Source organism: Pinus tabuliformis, chromosome 1_2 (assembly GCF_031772625.1).
Source record: "Pinus tabuliformis cultivar Carrire ecotype Pingquan chromosome 1_2, CPIR1, whole genome shotgun sequence".
In the NCBI taxonomy this organism is placed as follows: Eukaryota; Viridiplantae; Streptophyta; class Pinopsida; order Pinales; family Pinaceae; genus Pinus; species Pinus tabuliformis.
The window spans coordinates 590464117-590477702 of record NC_142298.1 but is presented as its reverse complement, the minus strand read 5'-3'; the positions used below and the strand labels follow the sequence as shown (position 1 = coordinate 590477702).

Sequence of the window (13586 nt, the reverse complement as noted above, 5' to 3'; positions counted from 1 at the left end):
TTGCAACAATAGTGATCTTAGTGATGACCTTGATAGTGCAGCAGTAGAAAGAACTCATTGACATGGTGATGAAGCAAGCAATGGTGCAGCAATGAGGACCTTTGTGGTACTATGATGATAATCCTAGTGAAGTAGTAATGATGATGATGATCTCAGCAGTAAGAAGAGGATTGGTGTCTTGGTCTTGGAGTGGCTTGGTAGGTCAAGGGTCATGTGTTGAATTTTCTAAGTCTATCCGTTAGAAAATTAATCTGTATTCTGCTGGTTTATATCTTCTACTTGTTTAAATTCGAACAAGTTATTTAATACATTTAAATACCGAAATAAACACAATAGTCACAACATCTACAGATCAACAACTAAAAAAAACAAGCACACAAGTGACACCCTTATTTTTGGACAAATGTCCCCGGAAAAACCCAATGCGAGAAAACTGGTGCAACTATTCTGAGGGTATATTATTATGCAGTCTATCTGAGTACAACTAGGTGCCTAACCGGCTCACCCGACAGAGAAAAATACACGACAGCAATACCTCTATATTCGAAAACAGGTATTCAAAAAACCTATCCCACGAAACCCTCTGCAGCACAACTGAAGCTCAGCGTTGGCCCTTCTGGCCTCTACATCAGCCCCAGGACCCTCTGCATCAGCCCTTTGAGGCACTGCGCTACCTCTGGGACCCTCTGCGTCACTCCAGCAGCCTCTGCGTGGATGACGCAGTCCCTCTAGCCTCTGCGTTGACTCTATTGGGCTCTGTGTAGCCTGGACTAGCTGTTGCTCTCACTCTCTCTGCTTCTACGCTAGTCTCTCAGTATTGACTATGCCTCTCTGCCCCGTACTCACTGCCCCTCACTGTTGATCACTGATTCAACTTTGCTTAGCAACCTCGCTCTAGCAAAATGAATCACTGATCACTCTGGTGCATTCTCCAACTGACCCTCAAGCCTCTTCTTATACTTTTCTCGTTGGTCCTTCAATGGTCGAGATTAAATCTCTAATCAACAGCTAAGATTAGATTTGGCTTCATCCATGATTATTGGAACCTTCTAACCCAGTTTTATATTAATACCCATTAATATTTTTTTCCTAAGTTTAGACCTAGGAACTCCATTAAAAATATTAAATATTTTAATATCTCCCAAACCGGGTACAATCTGTCCAAACTAGTGTTTTTAAAAACAGTCGACTCAGAACCGACTCGGCCGAGTTGGTCCAAGCCAGGCCTCCAAAAATCAACCTGGCATAGGAAACGGTTCGGTTGGTCGGGTTAATACCGAGCCAGTCGAGTTGTCTAACAACTCGGCCAGCTCGATATTAACCCGGCCGGCTCGGTCGAGTACGTATTTAACCCGGCCGAGTTACGTACAGTGGCCCAAGCACATAAAAAATGTCAAAATTGTTTTGTATTGATTTCTTTCTCCATGGTTTATGGTTCTGTATTGTGCCTTCTCTTTGTTCTTAACGCATTGACTATAGATTGAGAAATTTCGTCATCTTTATATAATAAGTCATTGTTGAAATTCTTCTCAAGGCTGTTGTATTTCTTGATTGTATTGTTGATAGTTTGCTAGTTTACATTTCAAGTGCTCTAGTTCATAAGCAAGTATATTTCCCTATGTTCCTCTATTTCTGAATATTTAAAAAAAATTCTTAACAAATAGTTTCCAGTTAATAAAAAATCTTCGTATTGTGCTCCTCAAACCATATAAAGCAATTGTGTGCAGGGCCTCCTAGATACCTTGAGGCAAATTTAGCTCGTTTGCTGCAATTTCTTGGTGGGTCAGACTGAAATCCAAGTTATGCCTCGTCTAATATGTTAACCATCGAATTTTGTTATATCTGGTGCCAAATTGCCAGTCCCTTAATGAATTTTATTCGTCAAATGAGATTTGGGTGCACAGAATATGAGGGACCCACTAGAAAATAATATTATTCTATTTCTGAAGTTGATTCTTAGTTTTCTCTTGAGTCTTAGGTGACAAGTGCCCTTATACTATATAGCAGTATTTTACTATTTGAGCATTAATAACAAGATGCTAGGGTTTACATGTTGAGCAAAGCTAATGTTGTGTGTTTGACTTTGGAAACATGAATGAAAATCTTTAAAATTATGTTTTTTTATAAAAAAAAAAAATATTTAATGTATTTTTTACAACGACCAAGTCATTGAAATCGAGTCGGCCGAGTCGATACCGAGTAGGAGTCGGAGTCAGAGTCGACCCTTGGCCGAGTCGGAGTCGGAGTCGGAGTTTTAAAACATTGGTCCAAACCATTTCTGGGTCTTGGAGATCTCATGTGCTTTAGCCGCTCCACCAATTTTCATGGCTAGAGCACATCCGATGCTACCCCAAATCAACATCATGGTCTTGGTATTCGTCAATTGGAATCTCTATAAGAAGAATTTTATGCGGGTTTTCCTTTCCAAGAGGGAGAGGTTTTGGTCCTGGCAGAAAGCCAAACATCTTGTGTTCCTGTCTCTTTGTTTTGGTAGCTATTTGATGAACTAAAGAAGACACACTCTAATAATAAGGAAAGATTGTACTACTAAGAAAGCCTCTCAAATAGTTATCATGCTAAGAAGAATCACATTAACTCTAATTGCCTTAGATTCTTCAACAACTAGGATGCAAGGGCTAGAACACAAGTTTCGGTAGATACTTTTGTTTTGGTGCGAGTTTTCTTGTGAGGAAGCGCTGCAAATCTAAGGCACCTTGCATGGAGGCAAGGAAGATGGTTTTGGGGCAAATTATCTCCTAAATATGGTGTGAGTTCCTTGCAGGTCCTAGCCGCAGTCCAGAGGTATGTTAGAGTGTTTTTTTGTGCTTATTTGTGACAGGATCTCTGCTACAGGAGGGCCGCACACTGCTGTAGCTTACAACAGGTGATTGGTGGAGTGTTGAGGGTCGTGAGGCCTTGTGGAGAAGGCTCTTTGTAGGTCGCAACCTCTATAGGAACAACGCAACTTGTACAGGGGTAAAGGAGGCTTCAAACGTGATTTTTCTTGTGCCTGGAGGCAGCCCTAGTTTGTTGTAGCAGTCTGAGATATTTCAGAGCCTTGTGGAGGTGCCCAAGGTGTCTAGAAGATCAAGGAAGGGACAGCAAAATAGGTGGAAGTTTGGACAAGAGGAGCAGTTTTGGAGCAGTGGTTTAGGGTTGTTGGGTGCCCTAACCAGTCTTGAGAATGCACAGAAATCGAGGTCAAGGAGGCAGCAACAATGAGTTGTAGATGTCACCTTGTTGATGGTTGGATGCTAAGTGGATGAGGGTCCTAGGAGAGGACTGAGTTGAGAAGCTTGTTAGCGGCCATGTGGAAGGGTCTCCATAGGGTTTGGTTGCCCTGACTAGGAGCAGATGCTACAATGAGTATTGGTCACTCATGGACTGTTGGAAGGCAGCGTGAGAGTTGACCAAGGGTGGGCGTGGATTGGGCATTCATGGTCTACTAGAGGACAGCCTGATAGTACCCAAGTTGGAGCCCGATGTGCACCATCTTCATGGACTTAGATGGTTGTTAGAATGGCAGAAGAAGAGCTCAAGGGTTTGATCAACCAGCAGCATATTGAGCAGCCCTAGACTTGTGTGTTGAGAAGGACTTCTACAGCAGATGATGGGCAGTCCTCCTAGCCCGTGTTCACTATGGGAGATGGACATCTTGCAGTGATAGCTAGCAGCCCTTTGTGCCCTGTGTTGGTCTTCATTGGAGCAACGCAAGAAGACAATAGTGGGTTGAAGTCCCTGAGTAGCTGAGGAGCATCAGTGGGCAAATTAAGAGTTGTTCACAAACGGAGTTGTGAATAACTCGATAGGAGTCTCAATTGTTGTGCCCTTGATGGACTAAGGCACAACTAGTCAGCAGAATGATAGCCAAGGTTCAATGGCTAGATGGACTTGGATCATTGATAGAGGCAGCTGCTGCAAATCGAAAGCCGCAAGAATGGGCAGGTACAGGGTACGACCGAGAGGGGTTGAGAGAGCGCGCTACATCAGCCAGATGGTCAATCTATCTTGTATGGGCAAATTGGTTGTCAATGGATTGGCACCAAGCCCTAGTTTTGTGTATGTATGAGGGCCATTATCCCTGGTACGGGAGCCCTAGACTGTTGTATTATATGTTGATTAATATAACGAAGTTGGGTTGAAAATTGTAAAAGGTTGTCCATATTTTCTGAACTAGTAGATTTACTATTGTTTATATACCATTGTGCAAAGTAGTATCATTGTGATTCTTGGTTTGGTAGCGTCAAAGATTCTAAGATTCTATCCTAGACCCAAGATCGTGGAAAAACAACAGTTATAACACTATAATCAAATGATCTACTATAACATCAACCTTCAAGTTTCAACATATAACATTTGCCAGCGACAAACTATAATAGATAACAGCGACCATGAAATGAAACAAGGCATCATGTTCATTACCAAAGAATTGTAACATGCAATCAAAAGTTCAAACTTAAATTGTCATGTAACGTACATAAAATAGGCCATAAATGTGAAAATCGAAGTTACCTCCATTATTATTTGTGAGTAGATTCAGGATCAGGTTGGATTTCTCCTTAGTCCATCTTGATTGTTCAACATCAACGATTGATTGACACATTCTCAATGGATTCTATGGCCATCATACTTTACACCAAAGTTGTTACAATTAGATTTCAATTTCTAGGGATTTAGTTACATTATAGAGTTTGAGTTTTGGAGATTGGTATTTCTAGAGGGGGACAGTACAAGAATGTGTTACTTTTTGTAGGTTTTAATTCATGCTTCCATAGGTTGCAATGTTTGCTGATTATCCATGTTCCTAGTTGTCATATGAATCAATTGAGACCATTTTCGATAACATGCAACTTGCGAGATGTTTCAGAAAAGGTGGTGATGTTTTCGAAAGAGGTGGAGTTATGGAGCTCAAATGAGAAAATACTAAATAGCCAACATATTCTTGTTCCTCGTCACAATGAGTCAAATGAACTTGTTTTCGAAGACATGTGAGGTGGTGCTATTTTTAGCAATGAATATTTTTAGATGTGTTATTTACATTAAGTATATCCAACTATAGTATTTTGGTATTCTAGGTTCAATTGGAAAATTTACTATTTTAGTAAATTTTTATTTTTAGTAAGTATTGCGCTGTGTGAACATGCAAGTGAACTATCAATGGTTCTGCCCATATTTGGTTGTGGTGTTGAACTTCAAGTTTTCTCAATTCCTATATCTGTGAAGGTCACTACTATTTTAAGCATGTGGCAAAAGAGCATGGTGAAATTTAGTGTCTTTTGATGATTTAGAGGACTTGTCTTCAGTTTGGAGCAGTGCAATTTGCTAGAGTCCTCAAAACTGCTAAGCTTGCTTAATTTTGGATGGGGTATGAAATTCTATTTTCTTCAAATGAGGTCTGATGAGGCTGCAACCAATGTTTTAAAACTCCGAGTCCAACTCCGACTCGGCCGAGGGTCGACTCCGACTCAGTATCGACTCGACCAGCTCGATTTCAATGACTCAGTCATTGTAAAAAATACATTAAATATTTATTTTTTATAAAAACACATAATTTTAAAGATTTTCATTCATGTTTCCAAACACACAACATTAGAATATAGATAGAAGACAGCATATGATCAAAGTAGGCTCATGAATATATCCATTATATCAAAATGGCACCCAGTGCACTATCCAATACATACACGATGATGATATAGAGATCAAAACAAAAACACATAACAAAGGAGACTATACATGGCCTCTACAACAAAAGTCTGTGACCAGTACTATACTGGCTACTGCTAGAGTTGCCAACATCATCTGGCTCAGTGTTACTTGGGAGCGAGAGCGAAAGCAGGGAGCGAGAGCGAAAACGGGAGTGGGAACGACATTTTCAGAAGCTCCCAGTTTGGGAGCAAATCCCGGAGGAGTTCGACAACCAATGTCACTAACATCAAGGTACATAGAGAGATTGGTGCTCTTGATTAAATACAAGTTCCATACCCTAATACATGACAAAATTCAATGGAAACATTGCAATCCCCCAATCCTGAAATCCTGAAAAACTGATAAGTCTGCTGTATTTTGAATGAAATCTAAAATTCTACTTTCTCCATATGAAATCCAATGAGGCCGGAACCACTCTCAAACATCCTGAGTCATTTCATGGTAATGTTAAAAATTTAAAAGTAAAAGTGACATTCTCCTTAATCTTCATTTTCATCCTTTTACTTTAAGAATTTAACATTACCATGAATAGCATATCAATACTAGGAGAGGGGAATGGACCCCAAAGACCAACAAACCAATTAATAAAACCATTTGGAGTCCCACACACTCAAAAAAACATAAAAAAAAATCAAAAAATTTGTGTTTTTGGGGGTTCACTAGTGGCTTTCCTTGACCCAACCGGGTTGATATGGACTCGGCCAAGCCGGCTGAGTTAATACCGAGCCATGACTCGGCCGACTCGGTATCAACTCAGCCGGCTGAACCAGTTCAACCACCGAGTTGAAATTTTTTTGGCCGACTCGGACCAACTCGGCTGAGTCGGTTCCAAGCCGGCCGGGTTTAAAAACACTGGCTGCAACCCCTCTCAAACATTTTAAAACAATTAATGATAATATTAAAAAAAAAAAAACGAGTAGGAAGGGAAATATAAAGAAAATGTAAAGTACACCCTACTTGGAGAATATTCAATTTGACTGTTATCTTAACTTCTTATCTAGATTTAAGGCTCGGGAAGCATTTTTTAAGGCTTGGGGGGCACCCTAGGAGTGCTGCTCCCAAGGCAATTTCCACAGGGGCAAGTAGGGCATCAAAAATCCAAGAGGCATGCTCCCAAACTTAAAAAACAATCCCGAGAAGCAGTAATCTGAAAGCATGCTTCAGGGATGAAATTGAGGGGCAAAGGGAGGCGTTGTGATGCTCTAGCGTCCTTGAAGATTTCATGGAGTGTAGCCCTTGTCAGTTGTAGCTGATTATGCTCCACTGATAGTAGAATATGCAGGACATGAAATGATTCCTTAGAGCAGGCCCTAGTCGATACCCAGGGCATAGACCATGAAATTTTGCATGAGCTACTTCTTATTACTGTAAGGGAGATGAGGATCTTGCTGCATGGGGGACCAAAGCATTGGAGACAGAGGGTGGAGCTTGTTGAGTCTTGTAGTGTAGTAGCTTCAGATCGAAAAACCCATGTGCAAGAGAGCACCGTTTTTACTCAGTTGACAGATGGTGGTTGGACACTACACTGGATTTCATGCAATTCTTTGGGGTGTCTGGTATGTTTTACAACACAACCCTAGCTATCTTCGCCTTTAAGTTTTCATCCTCGAGTAACATTTTTGTTCTGTACCTTGTCAGTGATTAGGTGACTCAATTGATTCCAGAATGATAAGAGAGACATAAGGTGCATCTAAAACATCTGTGTTGCTTTCTTCTGCGAGGATAGACACTTACATTTAAACGCGGTTACTTAATTGGAGAGGATGCCAGCTATTGCAAAGATTAAATTGCCTGTTGTCTGTAGCATTCCCTCTTCAATCACGGTAATTGCTGACAAAACTGGTAAGCTAAGCAAGCACTATTGCCGCATTTTCCTAAGTTTTTTTAAGATTTCAGTTTAGCCTCTAAACAGATTAAACAATCCGTCTAACCACATTCTTATATTGGACTAACTTGTTGATTCTGCTGTTCATTGTCTGCCAAACACATTGGTTCTAAAACGAGGATGTGGTTCTTGGCATTCGCGAGTTTATGGGTGGAATTGGAAAAGATGGCACAGGGTTTGCATGACAAATTCAAGAGGGTTTTAGAGGAAGATCTTACCTTTATTGGGCGCAGCAACTTCTTTTGAACATAAAGAAACAACCCGCAAATGATTATGTAATGACTTTGATGAGAAGATCCGGTGACAAATTCCCCTACTGCTGTTTCATTAACAGTAGGGGAGGATCGGAAGGCTTTCTCATTCCAACCAAAGGTTGAATGTTTCTGCAACAGCAATGGAGACGTACTAAGAATGGTGCAGCTCCCTTTCTATGGAACAAGTGAAACGACTGAAGATCACTGGAATTCTATAATTCCGCCATTTTTTTAAAAGGCCGTATGAAACAATGGCTTTGCAGCAACTAGCGATTAAAATAAGAGAATTGTTCTCCCAAAAAAACAAGATTGATATTCATTTCCTGAACCCTTGACATTGGACGTTTTGAAGGAAAACATACCTGGTTTTGTCTCGCGTTTAGCGTTCAGAAAACAGGCTCTTCCTAGGCCACTTCAACCCTGGTTTTCTTTCTACCGGACCCGCAGTGATATTCAAACGTCCATTTAAAGCAGATAATTGTTAATGATTTTAAAGATTTATGAATGAATTTTTTTAGTCAAAATAAGTAGGCAAGAAGAATGTGAAAAAAGAAAGAAATTATTTTAAAGTTCACGAGGCTAAAAATAGAATATGGGACAGATTGTTTCTTCATCTACTTGAAGTATTCGGCCTTTTTTTTGTGAAGCTTCAAAATAAATGCTCCCAGCTTCTCGACAAACCCCTCGCCAAATAGATTATTCCAAGAGCTAGCTGTCGGCATATCTGCATAACTTTCCATGTTGTCTTTGAAGGTCTCACATTCTAAAATGAAATGTTTTTTGTTTCCACTTTTCTGGAAGAACAAAAAATGCATACTTTTTCCTCTCGCACTTCCTTTGGCTTTTTCAGCACCCTGTTTCACAATAGAGTTGATGAGAATTAGTCCTTAACTGAGCAATAAGAATTTTGGCTCTCTAAGAGATATTGTGTTATGAAACCAACTCACAAACAGATAGAAAAGATAGATCAATGCCTTAGAAATAAGCCTCTTCAAGGGGGCAACCTCCTTTATATTACACAAATTAACAATTCTTAGATGATTCAAATGACAAAACCTCCTTTTTATATATAGGAGTCTAAGGGGTCACAATATAACCAAACTGACCTAACAATAATAATATAAAGGCACAAAAATAACGATAGCGGGATTCTATGGGGCACAATAATAACAATATGGGGACAATAGGGGCACAACAATATTAATAATGGATACAACTACAATAGTAATGCGGGAATCACTAGTATTATAGGGACCCAACATGCCCCTCTCCTTCAAAAAAGTGTTGTCCTCAACGCTTAAGTAGTTCTGGATGCTTCTGTATAAAATTATCATCCTCCCATGTGGAATTTTTAGCGGATAAGTTCTTCCACTTGATGAGATACTCCGAAATTGATCGATTTGGTAGCTGTCGAGTTCTTGTTTCTGTGACTGCTTTCGGTTCCAATATAATTTTTCCTTCCTCATCAAGTTCTGGCAATATTGTTTGAACTGAGAGCTTGTCGCCTATAACCTTCTTTAAACATAAAACATGGAAAATTGGGTGTACTCAAGAAGCTGCAGGGAGCTCCAATTTGTATGCCATAGTACCAATCTTTTGCAACACCTTGTACGGACCATAATACTTTGGTAATAATTTATTATCCTTCTTAGCTTGCTTGAGGGACATTTGTTTATATGGTTGTAGCCGTAGGAATACCCAGTCACCTACATCAAAACTTCTTTCACTGCGATATTGATCTGCCTGTTGTTTCATTCTATTCTGCGCCAACACGAGGTTATTCTTTAAGAGTTGGAGAACTTGTTGTTGATGCTCGATGTGATGTTCCACTGCTTGAACCTTAGAATTTTCTCTTAAATATGATGTAATGGATGGTGGCCGATATCCATAAAGTGCCATAAATGGGGTCATTTTTGCTGCAGTATGGAAGGAAGTGTTATACCACCATTCAGCCAGAGGCAACCATTTGACCCATTGTGTCTATTTACCAGATACAAAGCAACGAAGATATCCTTTCAAACATTTGTTTACTATCTCAGTTTTCCCATCAGATTGATGATGATAAGATAAGCTATGAGCTAACTGAGTACCAAGACAAGAAAATAATTCTGTCCAAAAATTTCCAGTGAAAATGGGATCTCTGTCACTCACAATAATCTTTGGGTTTCCATGTAGCTTTTGAATTGTTTCCATAAATGCAGTAGAAATTGTATTGGCATTAAATGGATGTGATAATTCACAAAAGTGTGCATACTTGGTAAGTCTGTCAACTACCACCATGATGACACTCTTTCCTTCAAACTTGGGTAAACCTGTGATAAAATCCATTGAAACCTCCTCCCAACGTTGGCTTGGAATAGATAAAGGTTGTAATAGACCTGGGGTCTTAATTGTTTCAACTTTATTTTGTTGACAAACCAAACATTTCGCCACAAACTTTTGAATATCCGATTTAAGGCCATCCCAAAAAAATTCCTTCTTAATCATGTGGTAAGTTTTTAAGAATCCCGAGTGTCCTCCTAAAGGAGAAGTGTGCAATTCTATAAGAATCTTTTGTTTGGGTTGGGAATTCTTACAGAGGTATAAGCGATCTTTGTACCATAACGAATCATTTTTCTAGCTAAATGTATCAGATGTACTGGAATCTTGTTGTAACTTTCGAATAAGTGCCCACACTTCTTCGTTATTCTTCCATTCCTCCCTTGCTTCGTTTATCCAATCTGGTTGGATAATAGAAATGGCGCACAACAATGCTTCCACATCCTCATCCTTTTTTGAAAGTGCATCTGCCACAACATTTTGCTTGCCTTTTTTTGTAGATGATTTCAAAGTCATAACCCAACATCTTTGTGACCCATTTTTGTTGCTCTTCAGAGGATAATCTTTGTTCTAAAAAGTATTTAAGGCTATCATGATCTGTTTTTACCTTGAAGTGTCTTCCCATTAGGTAGGGTCGTCATTTCTTAAGTGCATGTAGTATTGCCAACATTTCCTTCTCATAAATAACTTTGTGTAAATACTTTCCCTTGATTGGATGACTTTCGAAAGCAATGGGTCTTTCATCTTGCATTAAAACAGCATCAATTCCATTTCCTGAAGCATCACATTCCACAATAAAGGTTTTTGTGAAGTCCGGTGTAGCTAAGACCGGCGCTTGGCACATTGCCTCTTTAAGATGTTCGAAGGCCTTTGCTTCTGGAGTCCATGAAAATGCATCTTTCTTCAATAATGTTGTTAGAGGTGCTGCTATTCTCCCATAATTCTTAACAAACTTGCGATAATACCCTTTCAACCCGAGAAATCCTTGCAGATGCTTTATGGATGTGGGGATTTTCCATTCCTTAATGACTTTAATTTTGCTAGGGTTAACATCTCATGAGATACAATATGACCCAGATATTCCACCTCTTGTACTCCAAAGAAACATTTGGAGCTTTTTGCATATAATTGTTTCTCCTCCAATAGTTGTAGCACCCTGTCAACATGTTCAACGTGATCCTTCCAAGACTTGTTGTAGATTAATATATCATCAAAAAATACTAACACAAATTTTCTAAGGAAGGGTTTGAAAATGGAATTCATCAAACCTTGAAATGTAGAAGGTGCATTGGTAAGGCCAAAAGGCATGACCAAAAATTCATAATGACCCTCATGAGTTCTAAATGTTGTTTTCGGAATGTCTTCAGTCTTCATTTTGATTTGATGATATCCTGAATGAAGATCCAACTTGGTGAAGTAAATTTATCCATGCAATTCATACAATAATTCATCAATGACAGCAATGGGAAACTTATCTTTAATAGTGAGCTTGTTGAGCTCCCTATAATCCGGACACATGCGCCATGATCCATCTTTCTTGTGCACCAATACCACTGGAGCAGAGAAAAAACTTTGACTAGGTTGAATTATACCAGCCTCTAGCATTTCTGCAACCATATGTTCAATTTCACTCTTTTGGGCATAGGGATATCTGTACGGCCTGATGTTTGGAGGAACACTTCTTGGAATAAAACGAATAGCATGATCATGATCATGAATAGGTGGGAGACCTTTGGGACTCTCAAATACCTTGGAATGATTGTCCAAAACATTTTGGAGATCTGGAGAAATAGGCGATTTCGATGTGGAAACATCTAGCGAACATAATTGTGTAATTACACCTCGTTGTTCTTTTTTTAGAAGCTTTGTCATATCATTAGAGCTAATTATCTTTCCCGGTTTCCCTGCAATATCCCTTAATTCAACTTCCTTTCCTTCCGCAGAAAATTTCATGATAAGTTCTTGAAAATTAAAAGCTATTGTATCCAATTATTGTAGCCATTAGACTCCTAGTACAACATCAGCACCTCCCATTGGAATGGAAAGAATTGGGCTATTCAATACATATTCTCCCATGGATAGCTTGATATTATGGCACTTTCCAGAGCAATTTATGGTTCCTCCACTTGCAACCATCACTTGACACTCTGGTGCTGGATATAGGAAGCAATTCAATTCTTTTGCTATCTTACAATGAATAAAATTGTGGGTACTTCCTAACTCAATCAACACTATTACCTTTTTCTTCTTGATATGTCCTTCTATCTTGATAGTTTGAGAAATGGTCATTCCAGTCAATGCATTACAAGATATGGTTGAATTCATTTCTTCTTTATCTAGGGTTTGTTTCTAGAGTATATCCTCTTCTTTTGACATTTCTTGTTCCTTTTCTTCCTCCTCTTCACAATCTATGTAAAATAACTTCTTCTCAGCACACTTATGACCTTTGGTGTATTTTCTATCACAACTGTAACAAAGCCCTTTTGCTCTTTTTTCTTCCAATTGTTGTGGTGTCAGCCTTATAGGTTGTGGAAGGCTAGGGGCAACAACACTTCCATCTTTATAGTTGTGAGTGGTAGGCTTCCTGGTTGCCATAATTTTGCTTTCTATTTTTCTTGCTAATCTGAATGTCTTCTCCAATGAATCAGGTTCCCAAAGGCGAACCTCGTGTTGGATATTATCCTTTAAAGTCCCTATAAACACATCAATCATATGCTCCTCTGGAATATCTTTTACCCTTATATTCAATTTTTGGAAGTCCTCAATGTGCTCCATCATTGAACCCTTTTGTTTGAGACTTATCAATTGACTAAAAAAAGTGTTGCTTTTTGTATCCTCATAATGTGCTGTCATTTCTTCCGTAAAAATTGCCCAAGTGACAATTTGCTTACGAGAGCAAAGTCATTGATACCATACAAACTGATTTGGTTCCAAATATAAAGTTGCAATACGTACCTTTTGTGTGTTTGCACATTATGGAGATCGAAAATTTGCTCCATCTGTAGTATCCATGTTGCGGGATCCTTGCCATCAAACTTCCTCATATCGATTTTTGGAATATGGTGAGTCTTCAGTCCAACATTAGAGTTTATGAAATCATGATTAACACTTATTTTGTTCTCATCATGAGTTTCCTTTACTACCCTTTCACCATTCATGACCATTTCTTGTAGCAACTTATTCAAATTTATCTTCAATTCTTCCATCTTATCGTCCATGCCATTCATCTTAGCATCCATGCCATCCATCTTAACTTGCATGCCATTCATATTAGCTTCCATGCCATTCATCTTCGCTTTAGTTACCTTTTGTGAGAATGAAATTTGTTGTACTTGGTCTTGTAATTTTGATATATCATGTTGCATTTCTTCCTCTTCTTCACGAGTCATGCTAGAGCTCTCAGGTTTCTTACTAGGTGT

At 39.1% G+C, this 13586-nt stretch overlaps 1 protein-coding gene across 2 annotated transcripts in view; it reads right to left on the bottom strand.

Moving 5' to 3' along the window:
* LOC149207034 (uncharacterized) overlaps window positions 1-8366 on the bottom strand; it is a 61952-nt gene extending 53586 nt beyond the window's left edge. Inside the window, exons 1-2 of one of the 2 annotated variants that reach the window (XM_089395646.1) lie at window positions 8211-8360; window positions 7813-7977 (exon numbers count right to left, since the gene is read on the bottom strand). The gene's annotated coding sequence lies outside the window, so the exon portion shown is untranslated. Of the gene's footprint in view, window positions 1-7812; window positions 7978-8210 lie in introns of both variants that reach the window. The other variant, XM_089395645.1, reaches the window with a different exon arrangement.
* Between the last annotated feature and the right edge of the window lie 5220 nt (window positions 8367-13586).